The 16,240-nt window shown below is 37.3% G+C and overlaps 1 protein-coding gene across 16 annotated transcripts in view; it reads right to left on the bottom strand.

Annotated features, from left to right (window-relative positions):
* BBX (BBX high mobility group box domain containing) overlaps positions 1-16,240 on the bottom strand; it is a 263,476-nt gene that overhangs the window by 128,796 nt on the left and 118,440 nt on the right. Inside the window, exon 4 of one of the 16 annotated variants that reach the window (XM_028504979.2) lies at positions 11,034-11,151. The exons of the other annotated variants lie outside the window; for them this stretch is intronic. The gene's annotated coding sequence lies outside the window, so the exon portion shown is untranslated. The remainder of the gene's footprint in view (positions 1-11,033; positions 11,152-16,240) is intronic. 16 annotated transcript variants of the gene reach the window in all.

Genomic DNA, 16,240 nt, shown 5'->3' with positions numbered 1-16,240 from the left:
AGGGAAATTCTGTATCATATGTTTATATAGTTTATATACATTATATTTATATATGTTATAAATTTTCTGCTATATTTAAAGATGATCCAACTATTAACATTACAGTTTATTTTAAACATTAACTAAAATAGGAACACTAAACTAGTGCTGTAGGTTTTCTGAAGCACTTTCAAGCCTGTCTAAATTAATAAAATACTAAGTGAATTAGTATTATAAAGGAGACTTTTGTCACTGACAATTTAGAATATTAATGTGAATACTTAACAGGTCAAGCCTTTTACATTAATCAAAGACACAATGTAGGACTGGTTAGAGTGAGTATTCTCCTATCAGTAAAGTTTTCACATCAGGTAATTCCTCCCATTTTTCCCTCATAAACATAAAAGGATTTTTCTCTTCCTGTATTCTTGAGGAACAAAAAGTAATCTGTTCTTCTAGAGATAGGATAGTATTATTAACTGTTTCTTTCGAAACAGAACATTTGGCATAATCTATTTTTGTACAGTTTTGTCAAGTAAGCAGTTAGGAGGGGTGAATTTTTGCAAAGATTCAGTCTGGCGTCTTGTTCTTCTGGACTAGGCAGACCAGTAAATCCTGGGTCTTTTATATTTATGAAGGCTGGAGGTGAAGGTTAACGATTGGTTTCTCAGTATTAAGAAATGTAACATTAAATTTTTAAAAAACTACAAAGATTTTTAAAATTCTCAATGTGACTGAGAATTAAGTTAATGTTGTTAAAAAGAAGTCCTTCATTAAAGTTTCCCCCCTTTTTTATTTTTTGAGGGTTACAAAATTCTTCTATTGCTATATTCTCTTCTTAGCATAAAATTTGTGAGACTTGTGATTTTTCACAAAGTAGGTCCATAAGATCATGATGACGTTAGATTATTCTGTGCCCCTCTATAAAAGTCAGGAAGAATCTACTTAATCTTGGTTCATGGTCAAATATATAGCTCTCTGGCCAGGACCCTCAGGAGTGATTAGGCAGTATTTACAATTTACAGAAGATTAAGGATGAGTTTTTGTCCCTTGCTCTGTGTGGCCTGTTCTCTGGTGCCTTTTGCCTTTGACCCACAAGTTCAGGGGCATTTACAAAATGAATTCTGAACAACAGCAAAAAAAAAAAAAAAAAACACTTTCAGGAAATACCAGTCAGGTGAGAATCTAGAATCAGATTATTCCTCAAAGTGGATGTGGCACTAATCCTTTTAAGATGGAATCCTCTCAGGGAAAGACTGAATGAAGGTAGCCAGACAAGGAACTCAGACCCTTGGAGCTGAGAAGTCCCTAGCAGAGAAATCATAGGAGAAAGGTACCGGCAACTTGCCTCAACAATGAGATGTGAAAACAAACCCACTGACTCTAAGGAAAAGCCCAAACAGTACAAACCAACACTGACTCAAAATGGCAAGAAGAGACATGGGGTAAATTGGACAGCAATTAACAAAGACAAGGACGAACTGCCCTGGTCACAGCTGTGAGGCTGAAAGAAAAGGAAGAGCAAGGGGACAGAACTCAAGGTTTTTGTTTTTTTTTTAAGATTTTATTTATTTATTTTTAGAGAGGAAAGGGAGGGAGAAAGAGAGAGAGAGAAACATCAATGTGCGGTTGCTGGGGGTCATGGCCTGCAACCCAGGCAAGTACCCTGACTGGGAATCAAACCTGCGACACTTTGGTTCAAAGCCCGCACTCAATCCACTGAGCTACGCCAGCCAGGGCTGAACTCAAGGTTTTGTACTAAACAATGCCTGGGCTGCCTGCTGAATGAAACTGGGAAGCCAAAAGCATTCATTATACTTTCTCAAAGAAACGATAACTATATTCTTTCTCTAGAGTAAATCAACCCTAAACGACGAAAACGAAGGAAGTTGGGTGTATGGCCTACTTGCTCAGGTTACGAGAGAAAATAACTGGCAGGTCGCTGTGAACCAAAAGCCCAGTGAGGCAGGTTCAGGGTCTGATAGTCGTACCTAGACACCCAATGAGAAACTATTTTTCATTCCAATTTAAAATAGAATACAAACCGCTGAGAGTCAAAGGAATCTTACCACTCACTGGTCTACTACTCTCATTTTTCCAAACACCAGACTGAAATATAAGAAGAAATGACCTATGTATGATTTACAAAGTTACTCACTGGTATAGCTGTTTACAGTACTCATGACTTTTACCCATTGCTTTTAAGGAAATTATTGCTAAAATTTCAGTGCTTACTGCATTTACATCTTCCTTTCTTCATTTAATAATCATTTACTGAATAGTAAGTACTAAGCAGTAGACTAGATCCTAGTACAGTTCCCTGGAAAACCTAAGAAAATAAATGGGGAGATAGTGGTAACAAGTTTGACAACAGGCAAAATATTAAGATCAATCAACAGAAATTATGGACCACCAAGTATAGATTATAAGATTAGGAAAATTATAAAACCACCAAGTATAGATTATAAAATATACAGAATATAAGATTATATAGATTAGGATATGAAAATTGGAATGGTGTACAAATATAATCAGATGCTAAAATATAACCACTAATGAGAAAGACGTGGGTAAAGAACAGAAAAGGGAAAAACAGTGGCAAACACAAGCTGAATCATTCACTCAAGCTCCTGGGACTTTTGCAATATAGAACAAAACACAGGCTGAGTAAGTCACTGCCGCTCTCAGCAGTCTGCGGGTCACTCTTCAACTTGAATTAAAGAAAAAAGGAATCAGTAAACGATGTACATTTTCCTGCCAAACCTGGCTTTAGAAGTCAGAACAGTTGACAATTATCATTTTATGAAAGAGAACATTACATCATAATGTAGTTTTCTCCAGAGAACAAACTTTTGCTAGCAAATATACCCAGTTATTTCTGGATCTCTGGACTTAAATGGATTAAAGGTGCAAGTGACCAACTGAAAAACAAGAGTTAAATTAAAAGCAGCTGCTGCAAAAATTAAAACAAAATCCATGAGGGTTATTGTTAAGATGGTGTTATAGACAATTAACAAAAAACTCTTTAAGCAAAAATCTAGTAATCTTAAAGAACTATAGGAGATAGAGGGGGAACACTTACATTTGGCTAAAGGGAATATAAAATGTAACAAGTTCTATGGAAATCCATTTGCCAGTAGCGGGTAGCATTTGAAACTGGGCATATCCACTGACTCGGCAGTTCTAGTCCCGAACATTTTTACCTTAGAGAAATAACGCGTACATAAAGAGGCAGGTACAAGAATCTCAGGTATTTTTCCTCTGCAGCTTTGTATCTAATAATACAAAAACTGGAAACAACCTAAAAAGCCATCAAAAGAAAGTAGATAAATAATGTATTTATCTGCTGTATCTTCATACAGTGAAATACAACTGATATCACAAGTAAATTACAAGTATGAGCAAGGATGACTATCAAACACGAGGTAGAGATTTTCTATGTCTAAGATGGTGGCGTAGGAAGAACTTACCTTCTGCCATGATCACTCTCAATCTATTCCTAGAGACAAAGCAATTCCCCTCAAGAAGAAATGAGGGCTTCTGCCCAAGAAACCAGAGAGACCACATTAAAATGGGTAGGAGGGTAGGAGAGACGAATACACTTATCTCGGGAACCCTACCCCCAATGCACCGACCTGCAGCAGGGAAGAATCACTAAAGGACCCGCACACAGACTCCCCTGCCCGACATTATGGCGAAAAGACTGGTTTAAAAGTCATCTACAATATAGGTAAAGAAACCTATTTTCAAATCCTAGATTATCTGCCAAACGGGAGAACCGTGGATCTTGTTCCGGTGTTGGAGACACGGGAGAGCGCCATTTGTTGCGCTCACCCTCCACCTCGATCACACGATCCAGACACCCTAGCCGACCTTGGGCCCAGAGCACCCCGCTGCGCAACACACCCTAGGCCCATACCAGATCCACAGCTTACGAGTGGGAGTTTCCGCAGTCTACGAGCGCTCCGGCCAGAGCTGCAGGTTCAAGCAGACTGTCCCGCAGAATCCCGACAATCCCCACCTATTTCGACTACAGCCCCCGCCCCATTGTAGCCCGTCCCAGAGACCGCCCACAGACCACGCCCACTTCTGTCACAGCGCCAGGCTCGCTCTACTCCCTGTGGCTCTAGCGCCCTCCAACGACAACTTCAAGCAGCCTGACTGGGCACCCTGGTGTGGCCTGCCCAGTTCCCGCAGCCCCGGAAGCCAGGAGGCTTGCTGTCTTCAAGGCTCCCGGTGCCCCAAGCCCACTTAAACTATGGCTCCAGCAAGCCTGCCAAGGCAGTTCCAGTGCAGCTTGGCCCAGGACTCTTGTGGCGGGAGATAGTTCCACAGGCACTTTAGCAAGGTGGCCCTGGCGAGGCTTGTACCTCTAGGACACCCCAGAGCATGCACCTGTTCCAGCTCCGGCTTCAACTGGCCCCCCAAGGTAGCCCCAGTGCAGCTTGCTCCAGGTCTTTCTGGAGCCCCAAGTTCACGCCACCTCCAGCTCTAGCTGGCCTAACGAAGATGCCCATTACTCGCAATCAAAAAAAAAAAAAAGTCGTTCCTACACAAGGTCATTCCTTTAAGACCGGGAAAGGCTTCTGTTTCACCTAATTCATAGAAACAAACACAGAGACAGTCAAAAAGAGAAAACAAGAAAATATGTTCCAAACGAAAGAACAGAAAAAAAAACACAAAACCCATAAAAAAGAACTAAATAAAGCAATCTACCAGACAAAGAGTTCAAAACAATGGTTATAAACATACTCAAAGAACTTGAGAGAAGAACAGATGAACTCAGTAAGAACTTCAACAAAAAGATTAAAAAAATCAGAATTGAGGCATACAAAAACTGAAATGAAAAAAAAAAACACTAGAGGAAATCAAAAGCACCTTAGAGGATGTATAAGAAAAGTCAGAGAACTGGAATATAAGGTAGTGGAAATCCCCTAATCAGAAGCAAAAAGAAACAAAAAAGAAATTTTTAATGAGCATGGTTCAGGGACCTCCAGGACAAAATCAAGTGTATGAACATTTGAACCATAGGGGTCCCAGAAGAAGAGGGAGAGAAAGGGATAGAAAATTTATTGGAGAAATAATAGCTGAAAAGTTCCCTAAGCTGAAGAAGGAAACAGATGTTCAACTTCAGAAAGCAAAGACAATCCCAAACAAGATGAACCTAAAGAGACTCACACCAAGACACACCATAATTAAAGTAACAAAAATTAAAGATAAGGAGAGAATTTTAAAAGCAATGAGAAAACCAGCTAGTTACATACAAAAGATCCCCCATAAGACCACCAGCTGATTTTTCAGCAAAAAATTTGAAGGCCAGAAGGGAATAGCACAATACATCCAAAGTGACGAAAGGAAAAACCTACTGCCAAGAATACTTTATCCAAAAAGATTATCTATCATTCAGAATTGAAGACAGATAAAGTTTCCCAGGTCAAGTGGGATTTATTCTAGGGATGCAAGGATGGTTCAATATTTGCAAATCAATCAACATGATACACCACATAAACAAAATGAAGGATGAAAATCATGATTATCACAATAGATGCACAAAAACCACTTGACAAAAATTCAACATCCATTTATGATGTACTCTCAAAAAGTGGGTATAGAAGGAACATATCTCAACATAATAAAGGGCATATATGATAAACCCACAGCTAGCATCATACTTAATGGTGAAAAGCTGAAAGCTTTTCTTTTAAGATCAGCAACAAAACAAGATGCCCATTCTCACCATTCTTATTCAATATAATATTATAAGCCCTACCACAGCAATCAGACTAGAAAAAGAAATAAAAAATATAAAAATTGGAAAGGAAGAAATAAAACTGTAACTATTTACAGATGACATGATGCTATATATAGAAAATCAAAAGATTCCACAAAAGCTATTAGAGGTAATACATGAATTCAATAAAGTTCCCAGAAAAAAAATTAATATTCAGAAATCTGTTATGGTTCTATACACTACAAAGGAACTACCAGAAAGAGAAATTAAGAAAACAATCCTATTTTCAATTGTATCACAAAAATAAAAATAAATACCTAGAAATAAATTTAACCAAGGAGGTAAAAGACTACCATGAAAACTATAAGACAATGATGAAAAAAACAGAACAAGACATAAATAAATGAAAAGGTATACCATATTCATGAATTTAAAGAATAGAATATGAAAATGTCCATACTGCTCAAAGCAATCTCCAGATTCAGTGCAAACCCTATTAAAATATCAATGGCATTTCTCACAGAACTAGAAATAATAACCCTAATATTTATATGGAACCACAAAGACCCTGACTAGCCAAAGCAATCTTGAAAAAGAAGAACAAATTTGGAGATACTATGGTTCCTACTTTAAACAACACTACATACCTATAGTAATCAAAACTGTATGGTACTGGCACAAAAAAAGACACATATATCAATAGAACAGAATAGAGAGCCTAAAAATAAACTCATTCTTACATGGTCAATTAATCTATGACAAAGGAGTCAAAATATACAATGGGAAAAGCAAGTCTCCTTTTCAATAAGTAGTGTTGGGAAAACTGAACAGATATGTGCAAAAACAAAATTGAAGTACAGTGATCCCTCAACCTATCACGGGAGTTATATTTCAGGGACCCCCAAGATAGGTGAAAATCCGAAGTAGTGGCATTATATTATTTTATTATTTATATATATTTTAAGGCTTTATAAACCCTTCCCACACTCCTAGAAACCTTTCCCACTCTCTTATTAACCTTTCTCACACTCTTACAAACACTTCATGTGCTCTTAAACACTTTCAACACACTTAAAAACCTACATAATTTTAACAACATAAATTCTATATGAGTACTCACCAGCGAAGTATACTACAACTTGAATGATTAGGATCATAATTATGTAGCTGTGCAGTACTGATGGCAATGAAGGTGATGACGATGAGATGAATGCACTACACAGCCAAGGAGAGCACTACAACTCTTCTGAAGGTACCACTTCATCAGGCACTTCATCTTCACCCTGGGCCATAACTTCTATTTCCAATAAAGGTGTAGGCCTAACTGATCTCTTCATCCAAGTAAGGAACATAGTTACAGTGAGTTGCTGGCACTGCTTTCTATCTGCAGAGGCAGTTACTCCATGCAGAGAAACGATCTTGAGTCCGAAGCATCTCTGAAATTTGTCAAACCAGCCCTTGCTGGCACTGAATGGGGTTGGTCTGGTGGGAGAGGCACTTGATGGTCCTGCTTCTGCGTAGTCGTCCTCGTCTTCATCCTTACCACCGTCGTGAACGTCCATGCTTTTCGCAAAACTATCATAAAGTTTTTTGGCCTGCATCCGGATGGTGTTGGTATCCAGCGAGATATTCTTCCTGCAGTTATTTATGCACAGGGTCAATGTAGCCACCATCCTCACAATGGCTTACTGCGGGAAGTGACCACCCTCTTTGCAGTCTTGTTAAAAGTCATTGTTGCTGTAGTCTTCTCGTCTTTCTTTATGTAGCGAACAGTAGATTCATTGATCCCATAATGGCAACCTCCAGCTGGGTAGCTTTTGCCTTCCTTTAACATGTCAAGAAGTTCCACCTTTTCTTTGATGGTAAGCATATTCCTCTGGCACTTGGGTTCACTGCCAGAAGCCTTAGAAGGCACAGAACGTTTGGGTGGTATCGTAGGGCTTGAAATAAATTCAAACTTTTACGAAAATTTCACAAAAACACAACTTGTGGAAGGCGTTGATGAAAGTGAACAAATGGACACAGTGCGGGAGAGCAAACAGACCGATGCTACAGTCACTGAGCCACTCAGCACCCAGGATACAGAACACAGTGCTGTGGTTGATCGCCTTCCATTCCATCAGCCAATAGTGTGCCATATACAATCTCACGATGGCAAACTTGCGCAAGCGGTAGTGGTGTACTGCATTTCCATTGTATACGGTACAGTATTCATCCACTGATGAAATGAATACTGTATTTTATTTTGATTCAATATATTAGAATTAACATTTTTATATTTTCTATTGTTTTAAATTTTTAGGCAAAAATAATTAAAACCATAAATATTATGTAAATACCTATAAACTGCAAAATCCCACGATATAGCGAAAACTCTGCGATACAGAATTAGATATATATATTTTTAAAAACTTGTGAAACAGTGAGGTCGCAATAAGTGAACCGCAATATAGCAAGGGACAACTATATACCACTTTCTCACATCATTTGCAAAAATAAAGTCAAAATAAATTAAAGAATTAAATGTAAGACCTGCAACCATGGAAGCCCTAGGATAAAACATAGGCACTAAAACTCTTTAACATTACTCTTAGCAATGTTTTTAAAAATATATGTCCTCAGCAAAGGCAATAAAAGCAAGAATAAACAAAAGGGACTCCATCAAATTAAAAAGCTTTTGCACAGTGAAGAAAATCACTGACAAGTCGAAACAGCAACCTACTGAATAGGAGAAGATATTTGCAAATGATATATACAATAACAGGTTAGTGTCCAAAATATATAAAGAACTCCTACAACTCATTATCAAAAAGAAAAACAATATGATTTAAAAATGAACAGAGGACCTGAATAGATTATTTCTCCAAAAAAGACATACAGATGGCCCACAGACACATGAAAATATGCTAAACATCACCAAATCATCAAGGAAATGCAAATCAAAACCAAAAAGAGATATCACCTCACATCTGTCAGAATGGCTATTATCAAAAGGTAACAAATTACAAGAGTTGAAGTGTGAAGAAAAGGGAATCCCTTTTACACTATTGGTGAAGCTGTAAATTAGTGCAGCCACTATGAAAAACAGTACAGAGATTCCTCAAAAAATTGAAAAGAGAACTAATGAATGAATACTAACTCAAAAAAACATATGCATCCCTATGTTCATTGTAGCATTGTTTACAATAGCCAATATGTGGAAGCAACCTCAGTATCTACCTCAGTAGCAACCTCAGAATGGATAAAAAGATGTGATATATTACAATAAAACAGATTATTACTCAGCCATACAAATGCACGAAACCTTGCCATCTGAAACAACACAGATGTACCCAGGGAGCATTATGTTAAGTGAAATAAGTAGGAAGAGAAAGACAAATACCATATGATTTCATTTATATGTGGAATCTAAAACCAAAACAAATGAACAACAAAAAGAAACAGAAATAAACTCCTAGATACAGAAAACTGATGGTTGCCAGAGGGGAGGAGGGTAAGGGAACTAAGAAGCACAAGCTTCCAGTTATAAAATAAGTCAGGGGGATGTAACATACACCATAGTGAATACAGTTAACAGTATTCTAAAAACTTTTTACAGTAACAGATGGTTACTAGACTTATTGTGGTGATCATTTCATAAGGCATATTAAGGACTGAAATATTATGTGATACACTCAAAATTAATATAATATTGTATGTCATCTATGATTAAAAATAAATTTGAAATATTTTTAAAAATCATGATGTTGAACAGGAAAAATAGGTGTTACAGAGAACACATATCATTTACTATTTACATAAAATTCAAAAACAAGTAAATCCCTGGCTGGCATAGCTCAGTGGATTGAGCATAGGCTGGGAACCAAAGTGTCCCAGGTTCGATTCCCAGCTAGGGTACATTCCTGGGTTGCAGGCCATAACCCCCAACAACCGCACATTGATGTTTCTCTTCCTCCCTCTCTCTCTCTCTCTCTCTCTCCCTCTCTCTCTCTCTCTCTCTCTCCCCTCTCCCTTCCCTCCCTAAAAATAAATAAATAAAATCTTTAAAAAAAACAAGCAAATCTTAATGTAGGAGATACAGAAATGTGTGAAAAATATAAGGAAAAACAAAGAAGTAATCAATTCAACCTTTGGAGTTGGGGGATGTGGTCAAGGAGAGGTGATGAAAACTGGGCCAGGCACAGTTCTATTTCGTAAGTTAGTGGTAAGTATTCAGTTATTCCTGTTAATGCTATTCTTTGTATCTTATTCACATGTTATAAATATGCCCTGTGTACACATAGCATTTTCTAAATACAATGAGGATTACTCCTGTTTTTACAAAGCTCTCAGAAGTAACACTGTCTTTAACAAACTATTTTAAAAGGTACTTTTTAAGAATCTGCAAGTAATAAGGACCTAGCATTCATTCAGGAGTTTATAAAATTATCTCTTTAATTCACACAACAACTCCAAGATGAACATTTTCATCCTTAGTTTACATATAAGGTAAGTGAGACTGTGTTGTTATGTAGATTGTCCAACCTTACACAACCTAGAAGAGGTGGGATTTAAAAAGTATCCAACTCCGAAACCCATGGTACAACTGTAGGTAGGACTATGTAAAATATAACAGCAAAAATAAATTTCCTGCAAAAACAAAACTAACTTGTGATGCTACAGTTTACTATTTTAACTATCTTAGCATATAAGATGTATCTGTAAATCATATATTGTTTGCATTAATTTTATTCCATAGTATACCTCTTTATTACTTCACAATCATAATTTACCTTTAAAATCTATAAATTATAAAACTGGCAACAGATATTCATTATGTTTCTGGAAAGTCACTACTTGGCCATACTTTTCATAATTAAAGGGAAGCTAAGAATGTTAGCCATTGGCAGGCTGGAATTCAGCACTCTCATTTCACTACCCTCCCTCATCAGGGATTCACTCAGACAAGCGAACAGGCTTTGGAGCCCCATAGAAATTTCACACTCCCTCCCTCTTTTTCCTCATCTCTCTCCCACTCATACTTCAAAACTTAATTTTGAACTCACACAGAAAACCTGAATAATACCATCTGGTTTTTCTACTCCATGAACTCTGGGATTCTTCAGCACACATGCAACATAACTCATGTCATATATAGTTATTTGCCACCTTTTTATTTTGTTGTTTTGTTATGTGTGGTCACCCTGCAAGACCCACTGAGAAATGTTTACAAATTTTTATTTCTTCTGAACTATGAACTAACTTCCCTTTTGGTGCTGTCCCCAAAGCACCACCAACTGTGCTTTGTAAACAGTAGTCACTTAATAAATGCTTATTGACTTACTACAGTGGAACAGTTCGCCTCTGGTATTTCTCAATATCCCAGTGAATCCTTCACATCTATATACATGCTGGAGATGATACCAGGTACCGCTAGAGGCGTGGGGTCTTCCTGAGGGTACCTGGGACAAGAAAAACACAGAGAGAGACCAAAGACAGTCAGGAGAAACACAGAGAGAGGGAATGTGGAGTAAACAGAGGATAGAATAAAGAATAAGAGGAGCAAAAGAGCCAGGGGTTACAGAGAGATTAAATAGCCAGACACTCAGAGATAAGGAGGAAGTCAGCAATCTGAACTGGGGTTTGGGTTGGAAACCACATTTTTAGTATATTTACTCATTGAATTGGAGCCCTCATGTTACTAAATTTATGATATCATCAACCATTTCAAAGGTATTTCTAAAGGTTTTCTGAGCTTGTATCTTTATTAAAAGTCATCTTTACAGGGTGAGAATCTTTACAGACGAGAATCTTTGGTCATACATATACAGAGGCATAAACATAATCCTCAAAACAACCCCTCTGTAAACAACTCTCTAATTCGGATGGTTACTTCAGAGGGGTAACATGACTTGCCCAAGGTCATCAGTAAGCACATACTAATTGGAGCCCTAAATCTTCTGAGTCCAAACCCAGTGCTTGTTCTGATATCCTATCCTGTCATTATTAGAAATGAATCACATACAAACTATTTTTATAAAATGGAATTCTAACTACACAGTCAAGATAAAATTTCCTATCTTTTGGGACACTGAAATACTCAGGTTATTCATGAGGCTATTTTACCGCAGGGCTTCATTTATTTTAAAAATCCATCATAAAAATAAATCAGAATAAAAGTATCTCAGAATGACAGAAAATTTTAAACAGAAATGAAATTCAGTGAACATCCATTTGACAACATTTCAACATTTAAAAAAGGAGCCAGAATTAGATCATTGTGTTTACAACATTGTAATTTGAAAGTCTTAATGATTCAACAAATTTCAGCAGAAACATCAAAAGATGCTCCACATTTCAATAAATTCTTAGATCTAAACACTAATAAACTTGTCTCAAACTTGTTCTTTCATAATGGCTCACCTAAAAGTCCGTACTGCAGCTTAATCTCAGAGTGGTAGAGAGAGTACAGATGGTTTATTGTTCGAGCCTTTGTAAGCATCCGTATTTTCTCTTTAAGAATCCCTATCTTCCTCTAAACAAGCATGCCCTTTAAGGAAGTAATTATTGTAATTGTCAGAAAAGCTTCTTTGACATAAGTATAAGCATGTTATTGGATTTCACACAAGACAATAATAATACATAGAAATTTCTCTTCAAGTATGCAGCAATATATTTTCCATGTTCAGCAATTTTTAAACCAGTAATTTTCAAATAAGGCCTAAAGTATGGTACTGCTCTGCCCTCTAGTGATTGGCTAGGATTTGCTTACTAAATGCTTTAATATATTTTTTTATTGTTTTGTGAGTGAAATTGAAGGTTTTATAAAAATACATATATATGATATCTAATTTTTCATTATTTGAGTAGTGAACAGAGAGTACTGGTAAACTTCTGGGTTGTAGTATGGACACAATTTAGGAAAGAGAAACAATTTCTTTTCATAGGAAAGGTTCACCTGAGTATCGCAAACCAGAAATCAAATTTAAAACTATTCTAATCCTTCTTTGTATTTTACGCCAAAAATTCAATTCAGTTTCTCTGTTAAAAACTTTATAAATTTTGCCCTGGCTGGTGTAGCTCAGTGGGTTGAGCACGGGCTGCAAACCAAAGCATCGCAGGTTCGATTCCCAGTCAGGGCATATGCCTGGGTTGCAGGCCACAGCCCCCAGCAACCACACACTGATGTTTCTCTCTCTTTCTCTCTCTTTCTCCCTCCCTTCCCTCTCTAAAAATAAATAAATAAAATCTTTTAAAAAAAAGTTTAAAAAAATTTTTCAAAAAAAAAAAACTTTATAAATTTCATAACTATAAATTTCAAATTGGTTGATTCTATTATTTGGAGACTGGGGTATGAAGGTGCTATAACCTCGTATATACCACATATAGATGAACAATTTTTTGTTACTAGACCAAAACATGCTTAATAAAAAATTATACTGAACATCACCTACCCTTCATTGCTCAAGTACCACTTCAGGACTGCTCAGTAGCGCTGAGCCTCAGTGATGTCCTTAGGAAGTTACCACTTCATGTGTGGAAACACTCATCAAGGGTGACAGTTAAGACAGAGTTATTATACAGAGATTCACTCTGTTATTACAATTAATGGAACTTCCTTCCCTCTTAGTCTCTCTTGCCATAATTCTCTTGCAAAGAACCAATGCATTTCTAGAACAGCATTTCTACTCTCACTAATCCAAAGCTTATTACTTTGGCATCTGCACTCGTGTTAAAAATAAACATTGCATCTGTGCTGTGAACGTAAAGGGTTACCTGCACATGTGAGGACAAGCCACAGGCAGTGTGGTGGTGTGGGGTTAGGAGCACAAGACCTGTGGCCAAAACCTCAGAGGTCCATCTCCAGCTCTGTCCCTGACTAACAGTGGGACCTTAGGCAGATTATTTAACCTCTGTGTGCTTCAGTTTCCTCACTACAAAGGGGAATAAAAAGAGGTACGTACCAATAGTAATGTTTTATTATCTGGATAGGTATTTGGGTTACACAGGTGTATGCATCTTTCAGAACTCAGAGAATATACATTTAATATTGTATATTATACTCAATGTAAGTTTTATATCAAAAGAAAAACCTAATACATAAATATTGAACTCTAGTCAATGATACACATGCTAAACTATTTAGAGCAAGTGTAATAATGTCTATAATTTACTTTCAAATGCATAAAAAATTAAAATGACAATGGATGGATGAAGGATGTGTATAATAAAATGTTAGGGGGAAATGTGTACCTTTCAAAGAGTTGATATGAAGTTTAAGTATATATATAACAGTATTGAATATACAGAAAAGTGCCTGACAATCATCAATGACAAATGGCAATATATTTAAGCAAATGAAAGTGGCTTCCCTGGTTGAAAGAAAAGAGTAAGAAAGGAAGGAGTTGTTGAACTTCCAAATTGGAGTGAACTGTTGCCATCAAGGGTATTAAAGCTCAAATTTCGAATATAGCATAAAACTGCACGGGTCATGTGGAGAACATGGTCTTTGAAATTCAGAAATACCTAATTTGAATCTACTCTGTTTTTATTTAGCCAAGAAGTTTAATTTGTCATATTCTGAGCCTCAGTTCTTCCATGTATAAAATGGGAACAATAATACCTATATATCAGGGTCATTATGAAGATTAGAAAAAAATGCAAACACACATGCATTTGGCACATAAAATGCCAAAATAACAACTGAAGTTTTATCATTATAATGGTTATTACTACTTAGGGTGAGTCTTACAGCTATTCTCTGCACATGAAGACAAAGTGACTCTGTACCTGACTGTATCTGATTCTCTCCTAGAACTTGCATGTGAAGGGGCCCTGACTATTCTGAAGAGCTTTCTAAAAGGATCTTTATTAAGATGGTAGGCCTTATTTAATGTTTGACTGCACTGAGTATAAAAGGAGAGCTGGCAATGACAGGGAAATAATTAATCATCCATATGTTACGCCAACTATAATATATATATAAATACCACAGGTGAGGCATTTAGAAACTACATTTGCTAATAGTATTTTAGAGAAAGTTGCAATATACTTCAGTGCATTTCAGGATAGGACATTAGCACCTGGATAAGTTTTGATTTGAAACTGTCTACAGTTAACATATTTAATGAAAAGAATATTAAAGTTACAATTAAAGAAGATGAATTTTAGGCTCCCAAGGCATGGGTTTATAAGTCATTAAAGATTACTCCATGAAGACAGTGGCTCAACATATAGTTTCAGCTAAAGAGAGAATCAAAAGCTTGGCAATGACAGCCTGTGCAGAGATAACACCGGCATGGCAGCGGCTGGGGAACCAGGCAGCCCCACATTTGCATGCGGATAAACTGGGAGGAACAACTGGGAAATGAGACAGACCATGCAACCCAGGGTTCCAGTGTGGAAAAGGAAAGCCTCAAAACCTTTGGCTGTAAAAATCTGTGGGGGTTGCAGCAGTGGGAGAAACTCCCAGCCTCACAGGAGAGTTCCTGGAGACATTCACAGGGTCCTGGAATGTACACAAACCCACTCACCTGGGAATCAGCAAAGGAAGGGCCCAATTTCCTTGTGGATAGTGAGGGAAGTGTTTGAAAGCTGGGGGAGAGTCGAACAAGCAGCATTGTTCCCTCTCTGGCCCCTCCCTAACATACAGCACCACAACACAGCTAGATGGGTTGCCCTGCCCTGGTGTATACCTAAGGCTCTTCCCCTTACAACGTAACAGCTGAGCTCAAACAAATATGGCCCAAATGAAAGAACAGATCAAAACTTCAGAAAAAGAACTAAGTGACAAGGAGATAGCAAACCTATCAGATGTAGAGTTCAAAACACTGGCAATCAGGATGCTCACAGAAATGGTTGAGTATGGTTGCAAAATAAAGGAAGAAATGATGGTCATACAAAGTGAAATAAAGGAAAACATACAAGGAACCAACAGTGAAAGGAGGGAAATCTGCACTCAAATCAACGATTTGGACCAGGAGAAAGAAACATTCAACCAGAACAGAATGAAGAAACAAGAATTAAAAAAAAAATGACAAGAGGCTGAGGAACCTCTGAGACACCTTTAAACATTCCAACATCCGAATCATAGGGGTACCAGAAGGAGAAGAGGAAGAGCAGGAAATTGAAAACTTATTTGAAAACATAATGAAGTAGAACTTCCCCAATCTGGAAAAGGAAATAGACTACCGGGAAGTTCAGGAAGCCCAGAGTGTCCCAAAAAAGTTGGACTCAAGGAAGCACACACCAAGGCACATTATCATTACATTACCCAAGATTAAAGATGAGAGAATCTTAATTAAAAGCAGCAAGATAGAAGGAGACAGTTACCTACAAAGGAGTTCCCATAAGACTATCATCCGATTTCTCAAAAGAAACCTTACAGGCAAGAAGGGGCTGGAAAGAAGTATTCCAAGTCATGAAATGCAAGCACCTACATCCAAGATTACTCTATCCAGAAAAGCTATCATTTAGATTGGAAGGGCAGATAAAGTTCTTCCCAGATAAGGTCAAGTTAAAGGAGTTCATATCACATTATTATGTGAAATG

This window comes from Phyllostomus discolor, chromosome 2 (assembly GCF_004126475.2).
Source record: "Phyllostomus discolor isolate MPI-MPIP mPhyDis1 chromosome 2, mPhyDis1.pri.v3, whole genome shotgun sequence".
Lineage (NCBI taxonomy): Eukaryota > Metazoa > Chordata > Mammalia > Chiroptera > Phyllostomidae > Phyllostomus > Phyllostomus discolor.
This window is presented reverse-complemented; position numbering and strand designations above follow the sequence as displayed.